General features: G+C 40.2%; 49 non-coding genes across 49 annotated transcripts; all 49 read left to right on the top strand.

Annotated features, from left to right (window-relative positions):
- Positions 1-77: 77 nt before the first annotated feature.
- On the top strand, positions 78-149 carry trnaq-cug (transfer RNA glutamine (anticodon CUG)). The gene has a single exon. It is a non-coding gene; the product is annotated as a tRNA-Gln (tRNA).
- Positions 150-209: 60 nt separating this feature from the next.
- Positions 210-281, top strand: trnaq-cug (transfer RNA glutamine (anticodon CUG)). The gene has a single exon. It is a non-coding gene; the product is annotated as a tRNA-Gln (tRNA).
- Positions 282-734: 453 nt separating this feature from the next.
- On the top strand, positions 735-806 carry trnaq-uug (transfer RNA glutamine (anticodon UUG)). The gene has a single exon. It is a non-coding gene; the product is annotated as a tRNA-Gln (tRNA).
- A 114-nt stretch (positions 807-920) lies between these two features.
- trnaq-cug (transfer RNA glutamine (anticodon CUG)) lies at positions 921-992 on the top strand. The gene has a single exon. It is a non-coding gene; the product is annotated as a tRNA-Gln (tRNA).
- Positions 993-1,461: 469 nt separating this feature from the next.
- On the top strand, positions 1,462-1,533 carry trnaq-uug (transfer RNA glutamine (anticodon UUG)). The gene has a single exon. It is a non-coding gene; the product is annotated as a tRNA-Gln (tRNA).
- A 115-nt stretch (positions 1,534-1,648) lies between these two features.
- On the top strand, positions 1,649-1,720 carry trnaq-cug (transfer RNA glutamine (anticodon CUG)). The gene has a single exon. It is a non-coding gene; the product is annotated as a tRNA-Gln (tRNA).
- A 466-nt stretch (positions 1,721-2,186) lies between these two features.
- Positions 2,187-2,258, top strand: trnaq-uug (transfer RNA glutamine (anticodon UUG)). The gene has a single exon. It is a non-coding gene; the product is annotated as a tRNA-Gln (tRNA).
- A 115-nt stretch (positions 2,259-2,373) lies between these two features.
- trnaq-cug (transfer RNA glutamine (anticodon CUG)) lies at positions 2,374-2,445 on the top strand. Its single transcript has one exon. It is a non-coding gene; the product is annotated as a tRNA-Gln (tRNA).
- A 466-nt stretch (positions 2,446-2,911) lies between these two features.
- On the top strand, positions 2,912-2,983 carry trnaq-uug (transfer RNA glutamine (anticodon UUG)). The gene has a single exon. It is a non-coding gene; the product is annotated as a tRNA-Gln (tRNA).
- Positions 2,984-3,098: 115 nt separating this feature from the next.
- Positions 3,099-3,170, top strand: trnaq-cug (transfer RNA glutamine (anticodon CUG)). The gene has a single exon. It is a non-coding gene; the product is annotated as a tRNA-Gln (tRNA).
- Positions 3,171-3,709: 539 nt separating this feature from the next.
- Positions 3,710-3,781, top strand: trnaq-uug (transfer RNA glutamine (anticodon UUG)). The gene has a single exon. It is a non-coding gene; the product is annotated as a tRNA-Gln (tRNA).
- Positions 3,782-3,896: 115 nt separating this feature from the next.
- On the top strand, positions 3,897-3,968 carry trnaq-cug (transfer RNA glutamine (anticodon CUG)). Its single transcript has one exon. It is a non-coding gene; the product is annotated as a tRNA-Gln (tRNA).
- Positions 3,969-4,437: 469 nt separating this feature from the next.
- On the top strand, positions 4,438-4,509 carry trnaq-uug (transfer RNA glutamine (anticodon UUG)). The gene has a single exon. It is a non-coding gene; the product is annotated as a tRNA-Gln (tRNA).
- A 115-nt stretch (positions 4,510-4,624) lies between these two features.
- On the top strand, positions 4,625-4,696 carry trnaq-cug (transfer RNA glutamine (anticodon CUG)). The gene has a single exon. It is a non-coding gene; the product is annotated as a tRNA-Gln (tRNA).
- A 466-nt stretch (positions 4,697-5,162) lies between these two features.
- Positions 5,163-5,234, top strand: trnaq-uug (transfer RNA glutamine (anticodon UUG)). Its single transcript has one exon. It is a non-coding gene; the product is annotated as a tRNA-Gln (tRNA).
- Positions 5,235-5,349: 115 nt separating this feature from the next.
- trnaq-cug (transfer RNA glutamine (anticodon CUG)) lies at positions 5,350-5,421 on the top strand. The gene has a single exon. It is a non-coding gene; the product is annotated as a tRNA-Gln (tRNA).
- Positions 5,422-5,887: 466 nt separating this feature from the next.
- trnaq-uug (transfer RNA glutamine (anticodon UUG)) lies at positions 5,888-5,959 on the top strand. Its single transcript has one exon. It is a non-coding gene; the product is annotated as a tRNA-Gln (tRNA).
- A 115-nt stretch (positions 5,960-6,074) lies between these two features.
- On the top strand, positions 6,075-6,146 carry trnaq-cug (transfer RNA glutamine (anticodon CUG)). Its single transcript has one exon. It is a non-coding gene; the product is annotated as a tRNA-Gln (tRNA).
- Positions 6,147-6,608: 462 nt separating this feature from the next.
- On the top strand, positions 6,609-6,680 carry trnaq-uug (transfer RNA glutamine (anticodon UUG)). The gene has a single exon. It is a non-coding gene; the product is annotated as a tRNA-Gln (tRNA).
- A 115-nt stretch (positions 6,681-6,795) lies between these two features.
- trnaq-cug (transfer RNA glutamine (anticodon CUG)) lies at positions 6,796-6,867 on the top strand. Its single transcript has one exon. It is a non-coding gene; the product is annotated as a tRNA-Gln (tRNA).
- A 466-nt stretch (positions 6,868-7,333) lies between these two features.
- Positions 7,334-7,405, top strand: trnaq-uug (transfer RNA glutamine (anticodon UUG)). Its single transcript has one exon. It is a non-coding gene; the product is annotated as a tRNA-Gln (tRNA).
- Positions 7,406-7,520: 115 nt separating this feature from the next.
- On the top strand, positions 7,521-7,592 carry trnaq-cug (transfer RNA glutamine (anticodon CUG)). Its single transcript has one exon. It is a non-coding gene; the product is annotated as a tRNA-Gln (tRNA).
- Positions 7,593-8,058: 466 nt separating this feature from the next.
- On the top strand, positions 8,059-8,130 carry trnaq-uug (transfer RNA glutamine (anticodon UUG)). Its single transcript has one exon. It is a non-coding gene; the product is annotated as a tRNA-Gln (tRNA).
- Positions 8,131-8,779: 649 nt separating this feature from the next.
- trnaq-uug (transfer RNA glutamine (anticodon UUG)) lies at positions 8,780-8,851 on the top strand. Its single transcript has one exon. It is a non-coding gene; the product is annotated as a tRNA-Gln (tRNA).
- A 114-nt stretch (positions 8,852-8,965) lies between these two features.
- trnaq-cug (transfer RNA glutamine (anticodon CUG)) lies at positions 8,966-9,037 on the top strand. The gene has a single exon. It is a non-coding gene; the product is annotated as a tRNA-Gln (tRNA).
- A 467-nt stretch (positions 9,038-9,504) lies between these two features.
- trnaq-uug (transfer RNA glutamine (anticodon UUG)) lies at positions 9,505-9,576 on the top strand. Its single transcript has one exon. It is a non-coding gene; the product is annotated as a tRNA-Gln (tRNA).
- Positions 9,577-9,691: 115 nt separating this feature from the next.
- Positions 9,692-9,763, top strand: trnaq-cug (transfer RNA glutamine (anticodon CUG)). Its single transcript has one exon. It is a non-coding gene; the product is annotated as a tRNA-Gln (tRNA).
- A 475-nt stretch (positions 9,764-10,238) lies between these two features.
- Positions 10,239-10,310, top strand: trnaq-uug (transfer RNA glutamine (anticodon UUG)). Its single transcript has one exon. It is a non-coding gene; the product is annotated as a tRNA-Gln (tRNA).
- Positions 10,311-10,425: 115 nt separating this feature from the next.
- trnaq-cug (transfer RNA glutamine (anticodon CUG)) lies at positions 10,426-10,497 on the top strand. Its single transcript has one exon. It is a non-coding gene; the product is annotated as a tRNA-Gln (tRNA).
- A 467-nt stretch (positions 10,498-10,964) lies between these two features.
- trnaq-uug (transfer RNA glutamine (anticodon UUG)) lies at positions 10,965-11,036 on the top strand. The gene has a single exon. It is a non-coding gene; the product is annotated as a tRNA-Gln (tRNA).
- A 115-nt stretch (positions 11,037-11,151) lies between these two features.
- trnaq-cug (transfer RNA glutamine (anticodon CUG)) lies at positions 11,152-11,223 on the top strand. The gene has a single exon. It is a non-coding gene; the product is annotated as a tRNA-Gln (tRNA).
- Positions 11,224-11,689: 466 nt separating this feature from the next.
- Positions 11,690-11,761, top strand: trnaq-uug (transfer RNA glutamine (anticodon UUG)). The gene has a single exon. It is a non-coding gene; the product is annotated as a tRNA-Gln (tRNA).
- Positions 11,762-12,585: 824 nt separating this feature from the next.
- On the top strand, positions 12,586-12,657 carry trnaq-cug (transfer RNA glutamine (anticodon CUG)). Its single transcript has one exon. It is a non-coding gene; the product is annotated as a tRNA-Gln (tRNA).
- A 462-nt stretch (positions 12,658-13,119) lies between these two features.
- On the top strand, positions 13,120-13,191 carry trnaq-uug (transfer RNA glutamine (anticodon UUG)). Its single transcript has one exon. It is a non-coding gene; the product is annotated as a tRNA-Gln (tRNA).
- Positions 13,192-13,783: 592 nt separating this feature from the next.
- Positions 13,784-13,855, top strand: trnaq-uug (transfer RNA glutamine (anticodon UUG)). Its single transcript has one exon. It is a non-coding gene; the product is annotated as a tRNA-Gln (tRNA).
- An 841-nt stretch (positions 13,856-14,696) lies between these two features.
- On the top strand, positions 14,697-14,768 carry trnaq-cug (transfer RNA glutamine (anticodon CUG)). Its single transcript has one exon. It is a non-coding gene; the product is annotated as a tRNA-Gln (tRNA).
- A 462-nt stretch (positions 14,769-15,230) lies between these two features.
- On the top strand, positions 15,231-15,302 carry trnaq-uug (transfer RNA glutamine (anticodon UUG)). Its single transcript has one exon. It is a non-coding gene; the product is annotated as a tRNA-Gln (tRNA).
- A 781-nt stretch (positions 15,303-16,083) lies between these two features.
- On the top strand, positions 16,084-16,155 carry trnaq-cug (transfer RNA glutamine (anticodon CUG)). Its single transcript has one exon. It is a non-coding gene; the product is annotated as a tRNA-Gln (tRNA).
- A 462-nt stretch (positions 16,156-16,617) lies between these two features.
- trnaq-uug (transfer RNA glutamine (anticodon UUG)) lies at positions 16,618-16,689 on the top strand. Its single transcript has one exon. It is a non-coding gene; the product is annotated as a tRNA-Gln (tRNA).
- A 787-nt stretch (positions 16,690-17,476) lies between these two features.
- On the top strand, positions 17,477-17,548 carry trnaq-cug (transfer RNA glutamine (anticodon CUG)). Its single transcript has one exon. It is a non-coding gene; the product is annotated as a tRNA-Gln (tRNA).
- A 462-nt stretch (positions 17,549-18,010) lies between these two features.
- On the top strand, positions 18,011-18,082 carry trnaq-uug (transfer RNA glutamine (anticodon UUG)). Its single transcript has one exon. It is a non-coding gene; the product is annotated as a tRNA-Gln (tRNA).
- Positions 18,083-18,674: 592 nt separating this feature from the next.
- trnaq-uug (transfer RNA glutamine (anticodon UUG)) lies at positions 18,675-18,746 on the top strand. Its single transcript has one exon. It is a non-coding gene; the product is annotated as a tRNA-Gln (tRNA).
- Positions 18,747-19,398: 652 nt separating this feature from the next.
- On the top strand, positions 19,399-19,470 carry trnae-uuc (transfer RNA glutamic acid (anticodon UUC)). Its single transcript has one exon. It is a non-coding gene; the product is annotated as a tRNA-Glu (tRNA).
- Positions 19,471-20,125: 655 nt separating this feature from the next.
- On the top strand, positions 20,126-20,196 carry trnaq-uug (transfer RNA glutamine (anticodon UUG)). Its single transcript has one exon. It is a non-coding gene; the product is annotated as a tRNA-Gln (tRNA).
- Positions 20,197-20,311: 115 nt separating this feature from the next.
- On the top strand, positions 20,312-20,383 carry trnaq-cug (transfer RNA glutamine (anticodon CUG)). The gene has a single exon. It is a non-coding gene; the product is annotated as a tRNA-Gln (tRNA).
- A 462-nt stretch (positions 20,384-20,845) lies between these two features.
- trnaq-uug (transfer RNA glutamine (anticodon UUG)) lies at positions 20,846-20,917 on the top strand. Its single transcript has one exon. It is a non-coding gene; the product is annotated as a tRNA-Gln (tRNA).
- Positions 20,918-21,032: 115 nt separating this feature from the next.
- On the top strand, positions 21,033-21,104 carry trnaq-cug (transfer RNA glutamine (anticodon CUG)). Its single transcript has one exon. It is a non-coding gene; the product is annotated as a tRNA-Gln (tRNA).
- Positions 21,105-21,569: 465 nt separating this feature from the next.
- Positions 21,570-21,641, top strand: trnaq-uug (transfer RNA glutamine (anticodon UUG)). Its single transcript has one exon. It is a non-coding gene; the product is annotated as a tRNA-Gln (tRNA).
- A 114-nt stretch (positions 21,642-21,755) lies between these two features.
- trnaq-cug (transfer RNA glutamine (anticodon CUG)) lies at positions 21,756-21,827 on the top strand. Its single transcript has one exon. It is a non-coding gene; the product is annotated as a tRNA-Gln (tRNA).
- Positions 21,828-22,102: the final 275 nt, after the last annotated feature.

Genomic DNA, 22,102 nt, shown 5'->3' with positions numbered 1-22,102 from the left:
ATAATCTCATAATCTGCTGTTTATCCGGTGTACAAATGACAGGAAAATCAGAAGTCTACAGTAATTACTCTGTATAGGGTTCTATGGTGTAATGGTTAGCACTCAGGACTCTGAATCCTGCGATCCGAGTTCAAATCTCGGTAGGACCTACCTTGATTTTGCAGTGACACACTCCTCCCTTGTCAACTTTAAAATAGTGTGAAAGAAACGGTTCTATGGTGTAATGGTTAGCACTCAGGACTCTGAATCCTGCGATCCGAGTTCAAATCTCGGTAGGACCTACCTTGATTTTGCAGTGTCAACTTTAAAATAGTTGTGAGTGAAAGAAACAAGTGGGTGGGAGTCGATAAGCACTCTGGTTACGCACGAATGGCTAGCCTACGGTAAATGCATACTATGAGTGCCTGGTAGTTGATACCGTTTCTGGCCAGACAATATTTGATCTGTTTTTCCGGTGAACCAAGGACAGTAAAATCTGAACCCGTCACAGAGTATTGAGTACAGGGTTCTATGCTGTAAAGGTTATCACTCAGGACTCTGAATCCGAAAATCCGAGTTTAAATCTTGGACGATCCTACCATGTCAATTAATTTGCCTCGTGGAACTAGAATATAGCTGTCCAAATATTGTTGTCAGTTGAAAGTATTTGCAACACGTGAAGGAACGACAGTCCGCTGTTGCTAATTAAACGCAGAATTATTTTTTTTTTCAATTTCCATGTGGATTTAGAATATGGTTCTATGGTGTAATGGTTAGCACTCTGGACTTTGAATCCAGTGATCCGAGTTAAAATCTCGGTAAAACCTTTCTATTTTTTGTGCTGAATTATTCACATGGCCAACCAATAATCTCATAATCTGCTGTTTATCCGGTGTACAAATGACATAAAATCGGAAGTCTACAATAATTACTCTGTATAGGGTTCTATGGTGTAATGGTTAGCACTCAGGACTCTGAATCCTGCGATCTGAGTTCAAATCTCGGTAGGACCTACCTTGATTTTGCAGTGACACACTCCTCCCTTGTCAACTTTAAAATAGTTGTGCGTGAAAGAAACAAGTGGGTGGGAGTCGATAAGCACTCTTGTTACGCACGAATGGCTAGCCTACGGTAAATGCATACTATGAGTGCCTGGTAGTTGATACCGTTTCTGGCCAGACAATATTTGATCTGTTTTTCCGGTGAACCAAGGACAGTAAAATCTGAACCCGTCACAGAGTATTGAGTACAGGGTTCTATGCTGTAAAGGTTATCACTCAGGACTCTGAATCCTACAATCCGAGTTTAAATCTTGGACGATCCTACCATGTCAATTAATTTGCCTCGTGGAACTAGAATATAGCTGTCCAAATATTGTTGTCAGTTGAAAGTATTTGCAACACGTGAAGGAACGACAGTCCGCTGTTGCTAATTAAACGCAGAATTATTTTTTTTTTCAATTTCCATGTGGATTTAGAATATGGTTCTATGGTGTAATGGTTAGCACTCTGGACTTTGAATCCAGTGATCCGAGTTCAAATCTCGGTAGAACCTTTCTATTTTTTGTGCTGAATTATTCACATGGCCAACCAATAATCTCATAATCTGCTGTTTATCCGGTGTACAAATGACATGAAAATCGGAAGTCTACAATAATTACTCTGTATAGGGTTCTATTGTGTAATGGTTAGCACTCAGGACTCTGAATCCTGCGATCCGAGTTCAAATCTCGGTAGGACCTACCTTGATTTTGCAGTGACACACTCCTCCCTTGTCAACTTTAAAATAGTTGTGCGTGAAAGAAACAAGTGGGTGGGAGTCGATAAGCACTCTTGTTACGCACGAATGGCTAGCCTACGGTAAATGCATACTATGAGTGCCTGGTAGTTGATACCGTTTCTGGCCAGACAATATTTGATCTGTTTTTCCGGTGAACCAAGGACAGTAAAATCTGAACCCGTCACAGAGTATTGAGTACAGGGTTCTATGCTGTAAAGGTTATCACTCAGGACTCTGAATCCTACAATCCGAGTTTAAATCTTGGACGATCCTACCATGTCAATTAATTTGCCTCGTGGAACTAGAATATAGCTGTCCAAATATTGTTGTCAGTTGAAAGTATTTGCAACACGTGAAGGAACGACAGTCCACTGTTGCTAATTAAACACAGATTTTTTTTTTTCAATTTCCATGTGGATTTAGAATATGGTTCTATGGTGTAATGGTTAGCACTCTGGACTTTGAATCCAGTGATCCGAGTTCAAATCTCGGTAGAACCTTCCTATTTTTTGTGCTGAATTATTCACATGGCCAAACAATAATCTCATAATCTGCTGTTTATCCGGTGTACAAATGACAGGAAAATCGGAAGTCTACAGTAATTACTCTGTATAGGGTTCTATGGTGTAATGGTTAGCACTCAGGACTCTGAATCCTGCGATCCGAGTTCAAATCTCGGTAGGACCTACCTTGATTTTGCAGTGACACACTCCTCCCTTGTCAACTTTAAAATAGTTGTGCGTGAAAGAAACAAGTGGGTGGGAGTCGATAAGCACTCTTGTTACGCACGAATGGCTAGCCTACGGTAAATGCATACTATGAGTGCCTGGTAGTTGATACCGTTTCTGGCCAGACAACATTTGATCTGTTTTTCCGGTGACCCAAGGACAGTAAAATCTGAACCCGTCACAGAGTATTGAGTACAGGGTTCTATGCTGTAAAGGTTATCACTCAGGACTCTGAATCCTACAATCCGAGTTTAAATCTTGGACGATCCTACCATGTCAATTAATTTGCCTCGTGGAACTAGAATATAGCTGTCCAAATATTGTTGTCAGTTGAAAGTATTTGCAACACGTGAAGGAACGAAAGTCCACTGTTGCTAATTAAACACAGATTTTTTTTTTTCAATTTCCATGTGGATTTAGAATATGGTTCTATGGTGTAATGGTTAGCACTCTGGACTTTGAATCCAGTGATCCGAGTTCAAATCTCGGTAGAACCTTCGTATTTTTTGTGCTGAATTATTCACATGGCCAACCAATAATCTCATAATCTGCTGTTTATCCGGTGTACAAATGACAGGAAAATCAGAAGTCTACAGTAATTACTCTGTATAGGGTTCTATGGTGTAATGGTTAGCACTCAGGACTCTGAATCCTGCGATCCGAGTTCAAATCTCGGTAGGACCTACCTTGATTTTGCAGTGACACACTCCTCCCTTGTCAACTTTAAAATAGTGTGAAAGAAACCTATGGTGTAATGGTTTGTCAACTTTAAAATAGATTTTGCAGTGTCAACTTTAAAATAGTTGTGAGTGAAAGAAACAAGTGGGTGGGAGTCGATAAGCACTCTGGTTACGCACGAATGGCTAGCCTACGGTAAATGCATACTATGAGTGCCTGGTAGTTGATACCGTTTCTGGCCAGACAATATTTGATCTGTTTTTCCGGTGAACCAAGGACAGTAAAATCTGAACCCGTCACAGAGTATTGAGTACAGGGTTCTATGCTGTAAAGGTTATCACTCAGGACTCTGAATCCGAAAATCCGAGTTTAAATCTTGGACGATCCTACCATGTCAATTAATTTGCCTCGTGGAACTAGAATATAGCTGTCCAAATATTGTTGTCAGTTGAAAGTATTTGCAACACGTGAAGGAACGACAGTCCGCTGTTGCTAATTAAACGCAGAATTATTTTTTTTTCAATTTCCATGTGGATTTAGAATATGGTTCTATGGTGTAATGGTTAGCACTCTGGACTTTGAATCCAGTGATCCGAGTTCAAATCTCGGTAGAACCTTTCTATTTTTTGTGCTGAATTATTCACATGGCCAACCAATAATCTCATAATCTGCTGTTTATCCGGTGTACAAATGACATGAAAATCGGAAGTCTACAATAATTACTCTGTATAGGGTTCTATTGTGTAATGGTTAGCACTCAGGACTCTGAATCCTGCGATCCGAGTTCAAATCTCGGTAGGACCTACCTTGATTTTGCAGTGACACACTCCTCCCTTGTCAACTTTAAAATAGTTGTGCGTGAAAGAAACAAGTGGGTGGGAGTCGATAAGCACTCTTGTTACGCACGAATGGCTAGCCTACGGTAAATGCATACTATGAGTGCCTGGTAGTTGATACCGTTTCTGGCCAGACAATATTTGATCTGTTTTTCCGGTGAACCAAGGACAGTAAAATCTGAACCCGTCACAGAGTATTGAGTACAGGGTTCTATGCTGTAAAGGTTATCACTCAGGACTCTGAATCCTACAATCCGAGTTTAAATCTTGGACGATCCTACCATGTCAATTAATTTGCCTCGTGGAACTAGAATATAGCTGTCCAAATATTGTTGTCAGTTGAAAGTATTTGCAACACGTGAAGGAACGACAGTCCGCTGTTGCTAATTAAACGCAGAATTATTTTTTTTTTCAATTTCCATGTGGATTTAGAATATGGTTCTATGGTGTAATGGTTAGCACTCTGGACTTTGAATCCAGTGATCCGAGTTCAAATCTCGGTAGAACCTTTCTATTTTTTGTGCTGAATTATTCACATGGCCAACCAATAATCTCATAATCTGCTGTTTATCCGGTGTACAAATGACATGAAAATCGGAAGTCTACAATAATTACTCTGTATAGGGTTCTATGGTGTAATGGTTAGCACTCAGGACTCTGAATCCTGCGATCCGAGTTCAAATCTCGGTAGGACCTACCTTGATTTTGCAGTGACACACTCCTCCCTTGTCAACTTTAAAATAGTTGTGCGTGAAAGAAACAAGTGGGTGGGAGTCGATAAGCACTCTTGTTACGCACGAATGGCTAGCCTACGGTAAATGCATACTATGAGTGCCTGGTAGTTGATACCGTTTCTGGCCAGACAATATTTGATCTGTTTTTCCGGTGAACCAAGGACAGTAAAATCTGAACCCGTCACAGAGTATTGAGTACAGGGTTCTATGCTGTAAAGGTTATCACTCAGGACTCTGAATCCTACAATCCGAGTTTAAATCTTGGACGATCCTACCATGTCAATTAATTTGCCTCGTGGAACTAGAATATAGCTGTCCAAATATTGTTGTCAGTTGAAAGTATTTGCAACACGTGAAGGAACGACAGTCCACTGTTGCTAATTAAACACAGATTTTTTTTTTTCAATTTCCATGTGGATTTAGAATATGGTTCTATGGTGTAATGGTTAGCACTCTGGACTTTGAATCCAGTGATCCGAGTTCAAATCTCGGTAGAACCTTCCTATTTTTTGTGCTGAATTATTCACATGGCCAAACAATAATCTCATAATCTGCTGTTTATCCGGTGTACAAATGACAGGAAAATCGGAAGTCTACAGTAATTACTCTGTATAGGGTTCTATGGTGTAATGGTTAGCACTCAGGACTCTGAATCCTGCGATCCGAGTTCAAATCTCGGTAGGACCTACCTTGATTTTGCAGTGACACACTCCTCCCTTGTCAACTTTAAAATAGTTGTGCGTGAAAGAAACAAGTGGGTGGGAGTCGATAAGCACTCTTGTTACGCACGAATGGCTAGCCTACGGTAAATGCATACTATGAGTGCCTGGTAGTTGATACCGTTTCTGGCCAGACAATATTTGATCTGTTTTTCCGGTGAACCAAGGACAGTAAAATCTGAACCCGTCACAGAGTATTGAGTACAGGGTTCTATGCTGTAAAGGTTATCACTCAGGACTCTGAATCCTACAATCCGAGTTTAAATCTTGGACGATCCTACCATGTCAATTAATTTGCCTCGTGGAACTAGAATATAGCTGTCCAAATATTGTTGTCAGTTGAAAGTATTTGCAACACGTGAAGGAACGACAGTCCACTGTTGCTAATTAAACACAGATTTTTTTTTTTCAATTTCCATGTGGATTTAGAATATGGTTCTATGGTGTAATGGTTAGCACTCTGGACTTTGAATCCAGTGATCCGAGTTCAAATCTCGGTAGAACCTTCCTATTTTTTGTGCTGAATTATTCACATGGCCAACCAATAATCTCATAATCTGCTGTTTATCCGGTGTACAAATGACATGAAAATCGGAAGTCTACAATAATTACTCTGTATAGGGTTCTATGGTGTAATGGTTAGCACTCAGGACTCTGAATCCTGCGATCCGAGTTCAAATCTCGGTAGGACCTACCTTGATTTTGCAGTGACACACTCCTCCCTTGTCAACTTTAAAATAGTTGTGCGTGAAAGAAACAAGTGGGTGGGAGTCGATAAGCACTCTTGTTACGCACGAATGGCTAGCCTACGGTAAATGCATACTATGAGTGCCTGGTAGTTGATACCGTTTCTGGCCAGACAATATTTGATCTGTTTTTCCGGTGAACCAAGGACAGTAAAATCTGAACCCGTCACAGAGTATTGAGTACAGGGTTCTATGCTGTAAAGGTTATCTCTCTGAATCCTACAATCCGAGTTTAAATCTTGGACGATCCTACCATGTCAATTAATTTGCCTCGTGGAACTAGAATATAGCTGTCCAAATATTGTTGTCAGTTGAAAGTATTTGCAACACGTGAAGGAACGACAGTCCGCTGTTGCTAATTAAACGCAGAATTATTTTTTTTTTCAATTTCCATGTGGATTTAGAATATGGTTCTATGGTGTAATGGTTAGCACTCTGGACTTTGAATCCAGTGATCCGAGTTCAAATCTCGGTAGAACCTTTCTATTTTTTGTGCTGAATTATTCACATGGCCAACCAATAATCTCATAATCTGCTGTTTATCCGGTGTACAAATGACATGAAAATCGGAAGTCTACAATAATTACTCTGTATAGGGTTCTATTGTGTAATGGTTAGCACTCAGGACTCTGAATCCTGCGATCCGAGTTCAAATCTCGGTAGGACCTACCTTGATTTTGCAGTGACACACTCCTCCCTTGTCAACTTTAAAATAGTTGTGCGTGAAAGAAACAAGTGGGTGGGAGTCGATAAGCACTCTTTTTACGCACGAATGGCTAGCCTACGGTAAATGCATACTATGAGTGCCTGGTAGTTGATACCGTTTCTGGCCAGACAATATTTGATCTGTTTTTCCGGTGAACCAAGGACAGTAAAATCTGAACCCGTCACAGAGTATTGAGTACAGGGTTCTATGCTGTAAAGGTTATCACTCAGGACTCTGAATCCTACAATCCGAGTTTAAATCTTGGACGATCCTACCATGTCAATTAATTTGCCTCGTGGAACTAGAATATAGCTGTCCAAATATTGTTGTCAGTTGAAAGTATTTGCAACACGTGAAGGAACGACAGTCCACTGTTGCTAATTAAACACAGATTTTTTTTTTTCAATTTCCATGTGGATTTAGAATATGGTTCTATGGTGTAATGGTTAGCACTCTGGACTTTGAATCCAGTGATCCGAGTTCAAATCTCGGTAGAACCTTCCTATTTTTTGTGCTGAATTATTCACATGGCCAAACAATAATCTCATAATCTGCTGTTTATCCGGTGTACAAATGACAGGAAAATCGGAAGTCTACAGTAATTACTCTGTATAGGGTTCTATGGTGTAATGGTTAGCACTCAGGACTCTGAATCCTGCGATCCGAGTTCAAATCTCGGTAGGACCTACCTTGATTTTGCAGTGACACACTCCTCCCTTGTCAACTTTAAAATAGTTGTGCGTGAAAGAAACAAGTGGGTGGGAGTCGATAAGCACTCTTGTTACGCACGAATGGCTAGCCTACGGTAAATGCATACTATGAGTGCCTGGTAGTTGATACCGTTTCTGGCCAGACAACATTTGATCTGTTTTTCCGGTGACCCAAGGACAGTAAAATCTGAACCCGTCACAGAGTATTGAGTACAGGGTTCTATGCTGTAAAGGTTATCACTCAGGACTCTGAATCCTACAATCCGAGTTTAAATCTTGGACGATCCTACCATGTCAATTAATTTGCCTCGTGGAACTAGAATATAGCTGTCCAAATATTGTTGTCAGTTGAAAGTATTTGCAACACGTGAAGGAACGAAAGTCCACTGTTGCTAATTAAACACAGATTTTTTTTTTTCAATTTCCATGTGGATTTAGAATATGGTTCTATGGTGTAATGGTTAGCACTCTGGACTTTGAATCCAGTGATCCGAGTTCAAATCTCGGTAGAACCTTCGTATTTTTTGTGCTGAATTATTCACATGGCCAACCAATAATCTCATAATCTGCTGTTTATCCGGTGTACAAATGACATGAAAATCGGAAGTCTACAATAATGACTCTGTATAGGGTTCTATGGTGTAATGGTTAGCACTCAGGACTCTGAATCCTGCGATCCGAGTTCAAATCTTAGTAGGACCTACCTTGATTTTGCAGTGACACACTCCTCCCTTGTCAACTTTAAAATAGTTGTGCATGAAAGACACAAGTGGGTGGGAGTCGATAAGCACTCTTGTTACGCACAAATGGCTAGCCTACGGTAAATGCATACTATGAGTGCCTGGTAGTTGATACCGTTTCTGGCCAGACAATATTTGATCTGTTTTTCCGGTGAACCAAGGACAGTAAAATCTGAACCTGTCACAGAGTATTGAGTACAGGGTTCTATGCTGTAAAGGTTATCTCTCTGAATCCTACAATCCGAGTTTAAATCTTGGACGATCCTACCATGTCAATTAATTTGCCTCGTGGAACTAGAATATAGCTGTCCAAATATTGTTGTCAGTTGAAAGTATTTGCAACACGTGAAGGAACGACAGTCCGCTGTTGCTAATTAAACGCAGAATTATTTTTTTTTTCAATTTCAATGTGGATTTAGAATATGGTTCTATGGTGTAATGGTTAGCACTCTGGACTTTGAATCCAGTGATCCGAGTTCAAATCTCGGTAGAACCTTCTATTTTTTGTGCTGAATTATTCACATGGCCAACCAATAATCTCATAATCTGCTGTTTATCCGGTGTACAAATGACATGAAAATCGGAAGTCTACAATAATTACTCTGTATAGGGTTCTATGGTGTAATGGTTAGCACTCAGGACTCTGAATCCTGCGATCCGAGTTCAAATCTCGGTAGGACCTACCTTGATTTTGCAGTGACACACTCCTCCCTTGTCAACTTTAAAATAGTTGTGAGTGAAAGAAACAAGTGGGTGGGAGTCGATAAGCACTCTGGTTACGCACGAATGGCTAGCCTACGGTAAATGCATACTATGAGTGCCTGGTAGTTGATACCGTTTCTGGCCAGACAATATTTGATCTGTTTTTCCGGTGAACCAAGGACAGTAAAATCTGAACCCGTCACAGAGTATTGAGTACAGGGTTCTATGCTGTAAAGGATATCACTCAGGACTCTGAATCCTACAATCCGAGTTTAAATCTTGGACGATCCTACCATGTCAATTAATTTGCCTCGTGGAACTAGAATATAGCTGTCCAAATATTGTTGTCAGTTGAAAGTATTTGCAACACGTGAAGGAACGACAGTCCACTGTTGCTAATTAAACGCAGAATTATTTTTTTTCAATTTCCATGTGGATTTAGAATATGGTTCTATGGTGTAATGGTTAGCACTCTGGACTTTGAATCCAGTGATCCGAGTTCAAATCTCGGTAGAACCTTCCTATTTTTTGTGCTGAATTATTCACATGGCCAAACAATAATCTCATAATCTGCTGTTTATCCGGTGTACAAATGACAGGAAAATCGGAAGTCTACAGTAATTACTCTGTATAGGGTTCTATGGTGTAATGGTTAGCACTCAGGACTCTGAATCCTGCGATCCGAGTTCAAATCTCGGTAGGACCTACCTTGATTTTGCAGTGACACACTCCTCCCTTGTCAACAACTTTAAAATAGTTGTGCGTGTTCAAAGAAACAAGTGGGTGGGAGTCGATAAGCACTCTGGTTACGCACGAATGGCTAGCCTACGGTAAATGCATACTATGAGTGCCTGGTAGTTGATACCGTTTCTGGCCAGACAATATTTGATCTGTTTTTCCGGTGAACCAAGGACAGTAAAATCTGAACCCGTCACAGAGTATTGAGTACAGGGTTCTATGCTGTAAAGGTTATCACTCAGGACTCTGAATCCTACAATCCGAGTTTAAATCTTGGACGATCCTACCATGTCAATTAATTTGCCTCGTGGAACTAGAATATAGCTGTCCAAATATTGTTGTCAGTTGAAAGTATTTGCAACACGTGAAGGAACGACAGTCCGCTGTTGCTAATTAAACGCAGAATTATTTTTTTTTTCAATTTCCATGTGGATTTAGAATATGGTTCTATGGTGTAATGGTTAGCACTCTGGACTTTGAATCCAGTGATCCGAGTTCAAATCTCGGTAGAACCTTTCTATTTTTTGTGCTGAATTATTCACATGGCCAACCAATAATCTCATAATCTGCTGTTTATCCGGTGTACAAATGACATGAAAATCGGAAGTCTACAATAATTACTCTGTATAGGGTTCTATTGTGTAATGGTTAGCACTCAGGACTCTGAATCCTGCGATCCGAGTTCAAATCTCGGTAGGACCTACCTTGATTTTGCAGTGACACACTCCTCCCTTGTCAACTTTAAAATAGTTGTGCGTGAAAGAAACAAGTGGGTGGGAGTCGATAAGCACTCTTGTTACGCACGAATGGCTAGCCTACGGTAAATGCATACTATGAGTGCCTGGTAGTTGATACCGTTTCTGGCCAGACAATATTTGATCTGTTTTTCCGGTGAACCAAGGACAGTAAAATCTGAACCCGTCACAGAGTATTGAGTACAGGGTTCTATGCTGTAAAGGTTATCACTCAGGACTCTGAATCCTACAATCCGAGTTTAAATCTTGGACGATCCTACCATGTCAATTAATTTGCCTCGTGGAACTAGAATATAGCTGTCCAAATATTGTTGTCAGTTGAAAGTATTTGCAACACGTGAAGGAACGACAGTCCACTGTTGCTAATTAAACACAGATTTTTTTTTTTTCAATTTCCATGTGGATTTAGAATATGGTTCTATGGTGTAATGGTTAGCACTCTGGACTTTGAATCCAGTGATCCGAGTTCAAATCTCGGTAGAACCTTCCTATTTTTTGTGCTGAATTATTCACATGGCCAAACAATAATCTCATAATCTGCTGTTTATCCGGTGTACAAATGACAGGAAAATCGGAAGTCTACAGTAATTACTCTGTATAGGGTTCTATGGTGTAATGGTTAGCACTCAGGACTCTGAATCCTGCGATCCGAGTTCAAATCTCGGTAGGACCTACCTTGATTTTGCAGTGACACACTCCTCCCTTGTCAACTTTAAAATAGTTGTGCGTGAAAGAAACAAGTGGGTGGGAGTCGATAAGCACTCTTGTTACGCACGAATGGCTAGCCTACGGTAAATGCATACTATGAGTGCCTGGTAGTTGATACCGTTTCTGGCCAGACAATATTTGATCTGTTTTTCCGGTGAACCAAGGACAGTAAAATCTGAACCCGTCACAGAGTATTGAGTACAGGGTTCTATGCTGTAAAGGTTATCACTCAGGACTCTGAATCCTACAATCCGAGTTTAAATCTTGGACGATCCTACCATGTCAATTAATTTGCCTCGTGGAACTAGAATATAGCTGTCCAAATATTGTTGTCAGTTGAAAGTATTTGCAACACGTGAAGGAACGACAGTCCACTGTTGCTAATTAAACACAGATTTTTTTTTTTCAATTTCCATGTGGATTTAGAATATGGTTCTATGGTGTAATGGTTAGCACTCTGGACTTTGAATCCAGTGATCCGAGTTCAAATCTCGGTAGAACCTTCCTATTTTTTGTGCTGAATTATTCACATGGCCAAACAATAATCTCATAATCTGCTGTTTATCCGGTGTACAAATGACAGGAAAATCGGAAGTCTACAGTAATTACTCTGTATAGGGTTCTATGTGTAATGGTTAGCACTCAGGACTCTGAATCCTGCGATCCGAGTTCAAATCTCGGTAGGACCTACCTTGATTTTGCATTGACACACTCCTCCCTTGTCAACTTTAAAATAGTTGTGCGTGAAAGAAACAAGTGGGTGGGAGTCGATAAGCACTCTTGTTACGCACGAATGGCTAGCCTACGGTAAATGCATACTATGAGTGCCTGGTAGTTGATACCGTTTCTGGCCAGACAATATTTGATCTGTTTTTCCGGTGAACCAAGGACAGTAAAATCTGAACCCGTCACAGAGTATTGAGTAAAGGATATCACTCAGGACTCTGAATCCTACAATCCGAGTTTAAATCTTGGACGATCCTACCATGTCAATTAATTTGCCTCGTGGAACTCGAATATAGCTGTCCAAATATTGTTGTCAGTTGAAAGTATTTGCAACACGTGAAGGAACGACAGTCCGCTGCTGCTAATTAAACGCAGAATTATTTTTTTTTCAATTTCCATGTGGATTTAGAATATGGTTCTATGGTGTAATGGTTAGCACTCTGGACTTTGAATACAGTGATCCGAGTTCAAATCTCGGTAGAAATTTCCTATTTTTTGTGCTGAATTATTCACATGGCCAACCAATAATCTCATAATCTGCTGTTTATCCGGTGTACAAATGACATGAAAATCGGAAGTCTACAATAATTACTCTGTATAGGGTTCTATGGTGTAATGGTTAGCACTCAGGACTCTGAATCCTGCGATCCGAGTTCAAATCTCGGTAGGACCTACCTTGATTTTGCAGTGACACACTCCTCCCTTGTCAACTTTAAAATAGTTGTGCGTGTAAGAAACAAGTGGGTGGGAGTCGATAAGCACTCTTGTTACGCACGAATGGCTAGCCTACGGTACATGCATACTATGAGTGCCTGGTAGTTGATACCGTTTCTGGCCAGACAATATTTGATCTGTTTTTCCGGTGAACCAAGGACAGTAAAATCTGAACCCGTCACAGAGTATTGAGTACAGGGTTCTATGCTGTAAAGGTTATCACTCTGAATCCTACAATCCGAGTTTAAATCTTGGACGATCCTACCATGTCAATTAATTTGCCTCGTGGAACTAGAATATAGCTGTCCAAATATTGTTGTCAGTTGAAAGTATTTGCAACACGTGAAGGAACGACAGTCCGCTGTTGCTAATTAAACGCAGAATTATTTTTTTTTTCAATTTCAATGTAGATTTAGAATATGGTTCTATGGTGTAATGGTTAGCACTCTGGACTTTGAATCCAGTGATCCGAGTTCAAATCTCGGTAGAACCTTCGTATTTTTTGTGCTGAATTATTCACATGGCCAACCAATAATCTCATAATCTGCTGTTTATCCGGTGTACAAATGACATGAAAATCGGAAGTCTACAATAATTACTCTGTATAGGGTTCTATGGTGTAACCTACCTTGATTTTGCAGTGACACACTCCTCCCTTGTCAACTTTAAAATAGTTGTGCGTGAAAGACACAAGTGGGTGGGAGTCGATAAGCACTCTTGTTACGCACGAATGGCTAGCCTACGGTACATGCATACTATGAGTGCCTGGTAGTTGATACCGTTTCTGGCCAGACAATATTTGATCTGTTTTTCCGGTGAACCAAGGACAGTAAAATCTGAACCCGTCACAGAGTATTGAGTACAGGGTTCTATGCTGTAAAGGTTATCACTCTGAATCCTACAATCCGAGTTTAAATCTTGGACGATCCTACCATGTCAATTAATTTGCCTCGTGGAACTAGAATATAGCTGTCCAAATATTGTTGTCAGTTGAAAGTATTTGCAACACGTGAAGGAACGACAGTCCACTGTTGCTAATTAAACACAGATTTTTTTTTTTCAATTTCCATGTGGATTTAGAATATGGTTCTATGGTGTAATGGTTAGCACTCTGGACTTTGAATCCAGTGATCCGAGTTCAAATCTCGGTAGAACCTTCCTATTTTTTGTGCTGAATTATTCACATGGCCAAACAATAATCTCATAATCTGCTGTTTATCCGGTGTACAAATGACAGGAAAATCGGAAGTCTACAGTAATTACTCTGTATAGGGTTCTATGTGTAATGGTTAGCACTCAGGACTCTGAATCCTGCGATCCGAGTTCAAATCTCGGTAGGACCTACCTTGATTTTGCAGTGACACACTCCTCCCTTGTCAACTTTAAAATAGTTGTGCGTGAAAGAAACAAGTGGGTGGGAGTCGATAAGCACTCTTGTTACGCACGAATGGCTAGCCTACGGTAAATGCATACTATGAGTGCCTGGTAGTTGATACCGTTTCTGGCCAGACAATATTTGATCTGTTTTTCAGGTGAACCAAGGACAGTAAAATCTGAACCCGTCACAGAGTATTGAGTACAGGGTTCTATGCTGTAAAGGATATCACTCAGGACTCTGAATCCTACAATCCGAGTTTAAATCTTGGACGATCCTACCATGTCAATTAATTTGCCTCGTGGAACTCGAATATAGCTGTCCAAATATTGTTGTCAGTTGAAAGTATTTGCAACACGTGAAGGAACGACAGTCCGCTGCTGCTAATTAAACGCAGAATTATTTTTTTTTCAATTTCCATGTGGATTTAGAATATGGTTCTATGGTGTAATGGTTAGCACTCTGGACTTTGAATACAGTGATCCGAGTTCAAATCTCGGTAGAAATTTCCTATTTTTTGTGCTGAATTATTCACATGGCCAACCAATAATCTCATAACCTGCTGTTTATCCGGTGTACAAATGACATGAAAATCGGAAGTCTACAATAATTACTCTGTATAGGGTTCTATGGTGTAATGGTTAGCACTCAGGACTCTGAATCCTGCGATCCGAGTTCAAATCTCGGTAGGACCTACCTTGATTTTGCAGTGACACACTCCTCCCTTGTCAACTTTAAAATAGTTGTGCGTGTAAGAAACAAGTGGGTGGGAGTCGATAAGCACTCTTGTTACGCACGAATGGCTAGCCTACGGTACATGCATACTATGAGTGCCTGGTAGTTGATACCGTTTCTGGCCAGACAATATTTGATCTGTTTTTCCGGTGAACCAAGGACAGTAAAATCTGAACCCGTCACAGAGTATTGAGTACAGGGTTCTATGCTGTAAAGGTTATCACTCTGAATCCTACAATCCGAGTTTAAATCTTGGACGATCCTACCATGTCAATTAATTTGCCTCGTGGAACTAGAATATAGCTGTCCAAATATTGTTGTCAGTTGAAAGTATTTGCAACACGTGAAGGAACGACAGTCCGCTGTTGCTAATTAAACGCAGAATTATTTTTTTTTTCAATTTCAATGTAGATTTAGAATATGGTTCTATGGTGTAATGGTTAGCACTCTGGACTTTGAATCCAGTGATCCGAGTTCAAATCTCGGTAGAACCTTCGTATTTTTTGTGCTGAATTATTCACATGGCCAACCAATAATCTCATAATCTGCTGTTTATCCGGTGTACAAATGACATGAAAATCGGAAGTCTACAATAATTACTCTGTATAGGGTTCTATGGTGTAACCTACCTTGATTTTGCAGTGACACACTCCTCCCTTGTCAACTTTAAAATAGTTGTGCGTGAAAGACACAAGTGGGTGGGAGTCGATAAGCACTCTTGTTACGCACGAATGGCTAGCCTACGGTACATGCATACTATGAGTGCCTGGTAGTTGATACCGTTTCTGGCCAGACAATATTTGATCTGTTTTTCCGGTGAACCAAGGACAGTAAAATCTGAACCCGTCACAGAGTATTGAGTACAGGGTTCTATGCTGTAAAGGTTATCACTCTGAATCCTACAATCCGAGTTTAAATCTTGGACGATCCTACCATGTCAATTAATTTGCCTCGTGGAACTCGAATATAGCTGTCCAAATATTGTTGTCAGTTGAAAGTATTTGCAACACGTGAAGGAACGACAGTCCGCTGCTGCTAATTAAACGCAGAATTATTTTTTTTTCAATTTCCATGTGGATTTAGAATATGGTTCTATGGTGTAATGGTTAGCACTCTGGACTTTGAATACAGTGATCCGAGTTCAAATCTCGGTAGAAATTTCCTATTTTTTGTGCTGAATTATTCACATGGCCAACCAATAATCTCATAACCTGCTGTTTATCCGGTGTACAAATGACATGAAAATCGGAAGTCTACAATAATTACTCTGTATAGGGTTCTATGGTGTAATGGTTAGCACTCAGGACTCTGAATCCTGCGATCCGAGTTCAAATCTCGGTAGGACCTACCTTGATTTTGCAGTGACACACTCCTCCCTTGTCAACTTTAAAATAGTTGTGCGTGTAAGAAACAAGTGGGTGGGAGTCGATAAGCACTCTTGTTACGCACGAATGGCTAGCCTACGGTACATGCATACTATGAGTGCCTGGTAGTTGATACCGTTTCTGGCCAGACAATATTTGATCTGTTTTTCCGGTGAACCAAGGACAGTAAAATCTGAACCCGTCACAGAGTATTGAGTACAGGGTTCTATGCTGTAAAGGTTATCACTCTGAATCCTACAATCCGAGTTTAAATCTTGGACGATCCTACCATGTCAATTAATTTGCCTCGTGGAACTAGAATATAGCTGTCCAAATATTGTTGTCAGTTGAAAGTATTTGCAACACGTGAAGGAACGACAGTCCGCTGTTGCTAATTAAACGCAGAATTATTTTTTTTTTCAATTTCAATGTAGATTTAGAATATGGTTCTATGGTGTAATGGTTAGCACTCTGGACTTTGAATCCAGTGATCCGAGTTCAAATCTCGGTAGAACCTTCGTATTTTTTGTGCTGAATTATTCACATGGCCAACCAATAATCTCATAATCTGCTGTTTATCCGGTGTACAAATGACATGAAAATCGGAAGTCTACAATAATTACTCTGTATAGGGTTCTATGGTGTAAACCTACCTTGATTTTCTCAGTGACACACTGACACCTCCCTTGTCAACTTTAAAATAGTTGTGCGTGAAAGACACAAGTGGGTGGGAGTCGATAAGCACTCTTGTTACGCACGAATGGCTAGCCTACGGTACATGCATACTATGAGTGCCTGGTAGTTGATACCGTTTCTGGCCAGACAATATTTGATCTGTTTTTCCGGTGAACCAAGGACAGTAAAATCTGAACCCGTCACAGAGTATTGAGTACAGGGTTCTATGCTGTAAAGGTTATCACTCTGAATCCTACAATCCGAGTTTAAATCTTGGACGATCCTACCATGTCAATTAATTTGCCTCGTGGAACTCGAATATAGCTGTCCAAATATTGTTGTCAGTTGAAAGTATTTGCAACACGTGAAGGAACGACAGTCCGCTGCTGCTAATTAAACGCAGAATTATTTTTTTTTCAATTTCCATGTGGATTTAGAATATGGTTCTATGGTGTAATGGTTAGCACTCTGGACTTTGAATACAGTGATCCGAGTTCAAATCTCGGTAGAAATTTCCTATTTTTTGTGCTGAATTATTCACATGGCCAACCAATAATCTCATAATCTGCTGTTTATCCGGTGTACAAATGACATGAAAATCGGAAGTCTACAATAATTACTCTGTATAGGGTTCTATGGTGTAATGGTTAGCACTCAGGACTCTGAATCCTGCGATCCGAGTTCAAATCTCGGTAGGACCTACCTTGATTTTGCAGTGACACACTCCTCCCTTGTCAACTTTAAAATAGTTGTGCGTGTAAGAAACAAGTGGGTGGGAGTCGATAAGCACTCTTGTTACGCACGAATGGCTAGCCTACGGTACATGCATACTATGAGTGCCTGGTAGTTGATACCGTTTCTGGCCAGACAATATTTGATCTGTTTTTCCGGTGAACCAAGGACAGTAAAATCTGAACCCGTCACAGAGTATTGAGTACAGGGTTCTATGCTGTAAAGGTTATCACTCTGAATCCTACAATCCGAGTTTAAATCTTGGACGATCCTACCATGTCAATTAATTTGCCTCGTGGAACTAGAATATAGCTGTCCAAATATTGTTGTCAGTTGAAAGTATTTGCAACACGTGAAGGAACGACAGTCCGCTGTTGCTAATTAAACGCAGAATTATTTTTTTTTTCAATTTCAATGTAGATTTAGAATATGGTTCTATGGTGTAATGGTTAGCACTCTGGACTTTGAATCCAGTGATCCGAGTTCAAATCTCGGTAGAACCTTCGTATTTTTTGTGCTGAATTATTCACATGGCCAACCAATAATCTCATAATCTGCTGTTTATCCGGTGTACAAATGACATGAAAATCGGAAGTCTACAATAATTACTCTGTATAGGGTTCTATGGTGTAACCTACCTTGATTTTGCAGTGACACACTCCTCCCTTGTCAACTTTAAAATAGTTGTGCGTGAAAGACACAAGTTGGTGGGAGTCGATAAGCACTCTTGTTACGCACGAATGGCTAGCCTACGGTACATGCATACTATGAGTGCCTGGTAGTTGATACCGTTTCTGGCCAGACAATATTTGATCTGTTTTTCCGGTGAACCAAGGACAGTAAAATCTGAACCCGTCACAGAGTATTGAGTACAGGGTTCTATGCTGTAAAGGTTATCACTCTGAATCCTACAATCCGAGTTTAAATCTTGGACGATCCTACCATGTCAATTAATTTGCCTCGTGGAACTAGAATATAGCTGTCCAAATATTGTTGTCAGTTGAAAGTATTTGCAACACGTGAAGGAACGACAGTCCACTGTTGCTAATTAAACACAGATTTTTTTTTTTCAATTTCCATGTGGATTTAGAATATGGTTCTATGGTGTAATGGTTAGCACTCTGGACTTTGAATCCAGTGATCCGAGTTCAAATCTCGGTAGAACCTTCCTATTTTTTGTGCTGAATTATTCACATGGCCAAACAATAATCTCATAATCTGCTGTTTATCCGGTGTACAAATGACAGGAAAATCGGAAGTCTACAGTAATTACTCTGTATAGGGTTCTATGTGTAATGGTTAGCACTCAGGACTCTGAATCCTGCGATCCGAGTTCAAATCTCGGTAGGACCTACCTTGATTTTGCTGTGACACACTCCTCCCTTGTCAACTTTAAAATAGTTGTGCGTGAAAGAAACAAGTGGGTGGGAGTCGATAAGCACTCTTGTTACGCACGAATGGCTAGCCTACGGTAAATGCATACTATGAGTGCCTGGTAGTTGATACTGTTTCTGGCCAGACAATATTTGATCTGTTTTTCAGGTGAACCAAGGATAGTAAAATCTGAACCCGTCACAGAGTATTGAGTACAGGGTTCTATGCTGTAAAGGATATCACTCAGGACTCTGAATCCTACAATCCAAGTTTAAATCTTGGACGATCCTACCATGTCAATTAATTTGCCTCGTGGAACTCGAATATAGCTGTCCAAATATTGTTGTCAGTTGAAAGTATTTGCAACACGTGAAGGAACGACAGTCCACTGTTGCTAATTAAACACAGATTTTTTTTTTTCAATTTCCATGTGGATTTAGAATATGGTTCTATGGTGTAATGGTTAGCACTCTGGACTTTCAATCCAGTGATCCGAGTTCAAATCTCGGTAGAACCTTCCTATTTTTTGTGCTGAATTATTCACATGGCCAAACAATAATCTCATAATCTGCTGTTTATCCGGTGTACAAATGACAGGAAAATCGGAAGTCTACAGTAATTACTCTGTATAGGGTTCTATTTGTAATGGTTAGCACTCAGGACTCTGAATCCTGCGATCCGAGTTCAAATCTCGGTAGGACCTACCTTGATTTTGCTGTGACACACTCCTCCCTTGTCAACTTTAAAATAGTTGTGCGTGAAAGAAACAAGTGGGTGGGAGTCGATAAGCACTCTTGTTACGCACGAATGGCTAGCCTACGGTAAATGCATACTATGAGTGCCTGGTAGTTGATACCGTTTCTGGCCAGACAATATTTGATCTGTTTTTCAGGTGAACCAAGGATAGTAAAATCTGAACCCGTCACAGAGTATTGAGTACAGGGTTCTATGCTGTAAAGGATATCACTCAGGACTCTGAATCCTACAATCCAAGTTTAAATCTTGGACGATCCTACCATGTCAATTAATTTGCCTCGTGGAACTCGAATATAGCTGTCCAAATATTGTTGTCAGTTGAAAGTATTTGCAACACGTGAAGGAACGGCAGTCCGCTGTTGCTAATTAAACGCAGAATTATTTTTTTTTCAATTTCCATGTTGATTTAGAATATTGTTCTATGGTGTAATGGTTAGCACTCTGGACTTTGAATCCAGTGATCCGAGTTCAAATCTCGGTAGAAATTTCCTATTTTTTGTGCTGAATTATTCACATGGCCAACCAATAATCTCATAATCTGCTGTTTATCCGGTGTACAAATGACATGAAAATCGGAAGTCTACAATAATTACTCTGTATAGGGTTCTATGGTGTAATGGTTAGCACTCAGGACTCTGAATCCTGCGATCCGAGTTCAAATCTCGGTAGGACCTACCTTGATTTTGCAGTGACACACTCCTCCCTTGTCAACTTTAAAATAGTTGTGCGTGAAAGACACAAGTGGGTGGGAGTCCATTAGCACTCTTGTTACGCACGAATGGCTAGCCTACGGTAAATGCATACTATGAGTGCCTGGTAGTTGATACCGTTTCTGTCCAGACAATATTTGATCTGTTTTTCCGGTGAACCAAGGACAGTAAAATCTGAACCTGTCACAGAGTATTGAGTACAGGGTTCTATGCTGTAAAGGTTATCACTCTGAATCCTACAATCCGAGTTTAAATCTTGGACGATCCTACCATGTCAATTAATTTGCCTCGTGGAACTAGAATATAGCTGTCCAAATATTGTTGTCAGTTGAAAGTATTTGCAACACGTGAAGGAACGACAGTCCGCTGTTGCTAATTAAACGCAGAATAATTTTTTTTTTCAATTTCAATGTTGATTTAGAATATGGTTCTATGGTGTAATGGTTAGCACTCTGGACTTTGAATCCAGTGATCCGAGTTCAAATCTCGGTAGAACCTTCCTATTTTTTGTGCTGAATTATTCACATGGCCAACCATTAATCTCATAATCTGCTGTTTATCCGGTGTACAAATGACATGAAAATCGGAAGTCTACAATAATTACTCTGTATAGGGTTCTATGGTGTAATGGTTAGCACTCAGGACTCTGAATCCTGCGATCCGAGTTCAAATCTCGGTAGGACCTACCTTGATTTTGCAGTGACACACTCCTCCCTTGTCAACTTTAAAATAGTTGTGAGTGAAAGAAACAAGTGGGTGGGAGTCGATAAGCACTCTGGTTACGCACGAATGGCTAGCCTACGGTAAATGCATACTATGAGTGCCTGGTAGTTGATACCGTTTCTGGCCAGACAATATTTGATCTGTTTTTCCGGTGAACCAAGGACAGTAAAATCTGAACCCGTCACAGAGTATTGAGTACAGGGTTCTATGCTGTAAAGGTTATCACTCAGGACTCTGAATCCTACAATCCGAGTTTAAATCTTGGACGATCCTACCATGTCAATTAATTTGCCTTGTGGAACTAGAATATAGCTGTCCAAATATTGTTGTCAGTTGAAAGTATTTGCAACACGTGAAGGAACGACAGTCCGCTGTTGCTAATTAAACACAGATTTTTTTTTTCAATTTCCATGTTGATTTAGAATATGGTTCTATGGTGTAATGGTTAGCACTCTGGACTTTGAATCCAGTGATCCGAGTTCAAATCTCGGTAGAACCTTCCTATTTTTTGTGCTGAATTATTCACATGGCCAACCAATAATCTCATAATCTGCTGTTTATCCGGTGTACAAATGACATAAAATCGGAAGTCTACAATAATTACTCTGTATAGGGTTCTATGGTGTAATGGTTAGCACTCAGGACTCTGAATCCTGCGATCTGAGTTCAAATCTCGGTAGGACCTACCTTGATTTTGCAGTGACACACTCCTCCCTTGTCAACTTTAAAATAGTTGTGCGTGAAAGAAACAAGTGGGTGGGAGTCGATAAGCACTCTTGTTACGCACGAATGGCTAGCCTACGGTAAATGCATACTATGAGTGCCTGGTAGTTGATACCGTTTCTGGCCAGACAATATTTGATCTGTTTTTCCGGTGAACCAAGGACAGTAAAATCTGAACCCGTCACAGAGTATTGAGTACAGGGTTCTATGCTGTAAAGGTTATCACTCAGGACTCTG

Source organism: Oncorhynchus clarkii, chromosome 10, assembly GCF_045791955.1.
Source record: "Oncorhynchus clarkii lewisi isolate Uvic-CL-2024 chromosome 10, UVic_Ocla_1.0, whole genome shotgun sequence".
Classification (NCBI taxonomy): domain Eukaryota; kingdom Metazoa; phylum Chordata; class Actinopteri; order Salmoniformes; family Salmonidae; genus Oncorhynchus; species Oncorhynchus clarkii.
The sequence above is the reverse complement of the archived record's forward strand: the minus strand, read 5'-3'. Positions and strand labels throughout refer to the sequence as shown.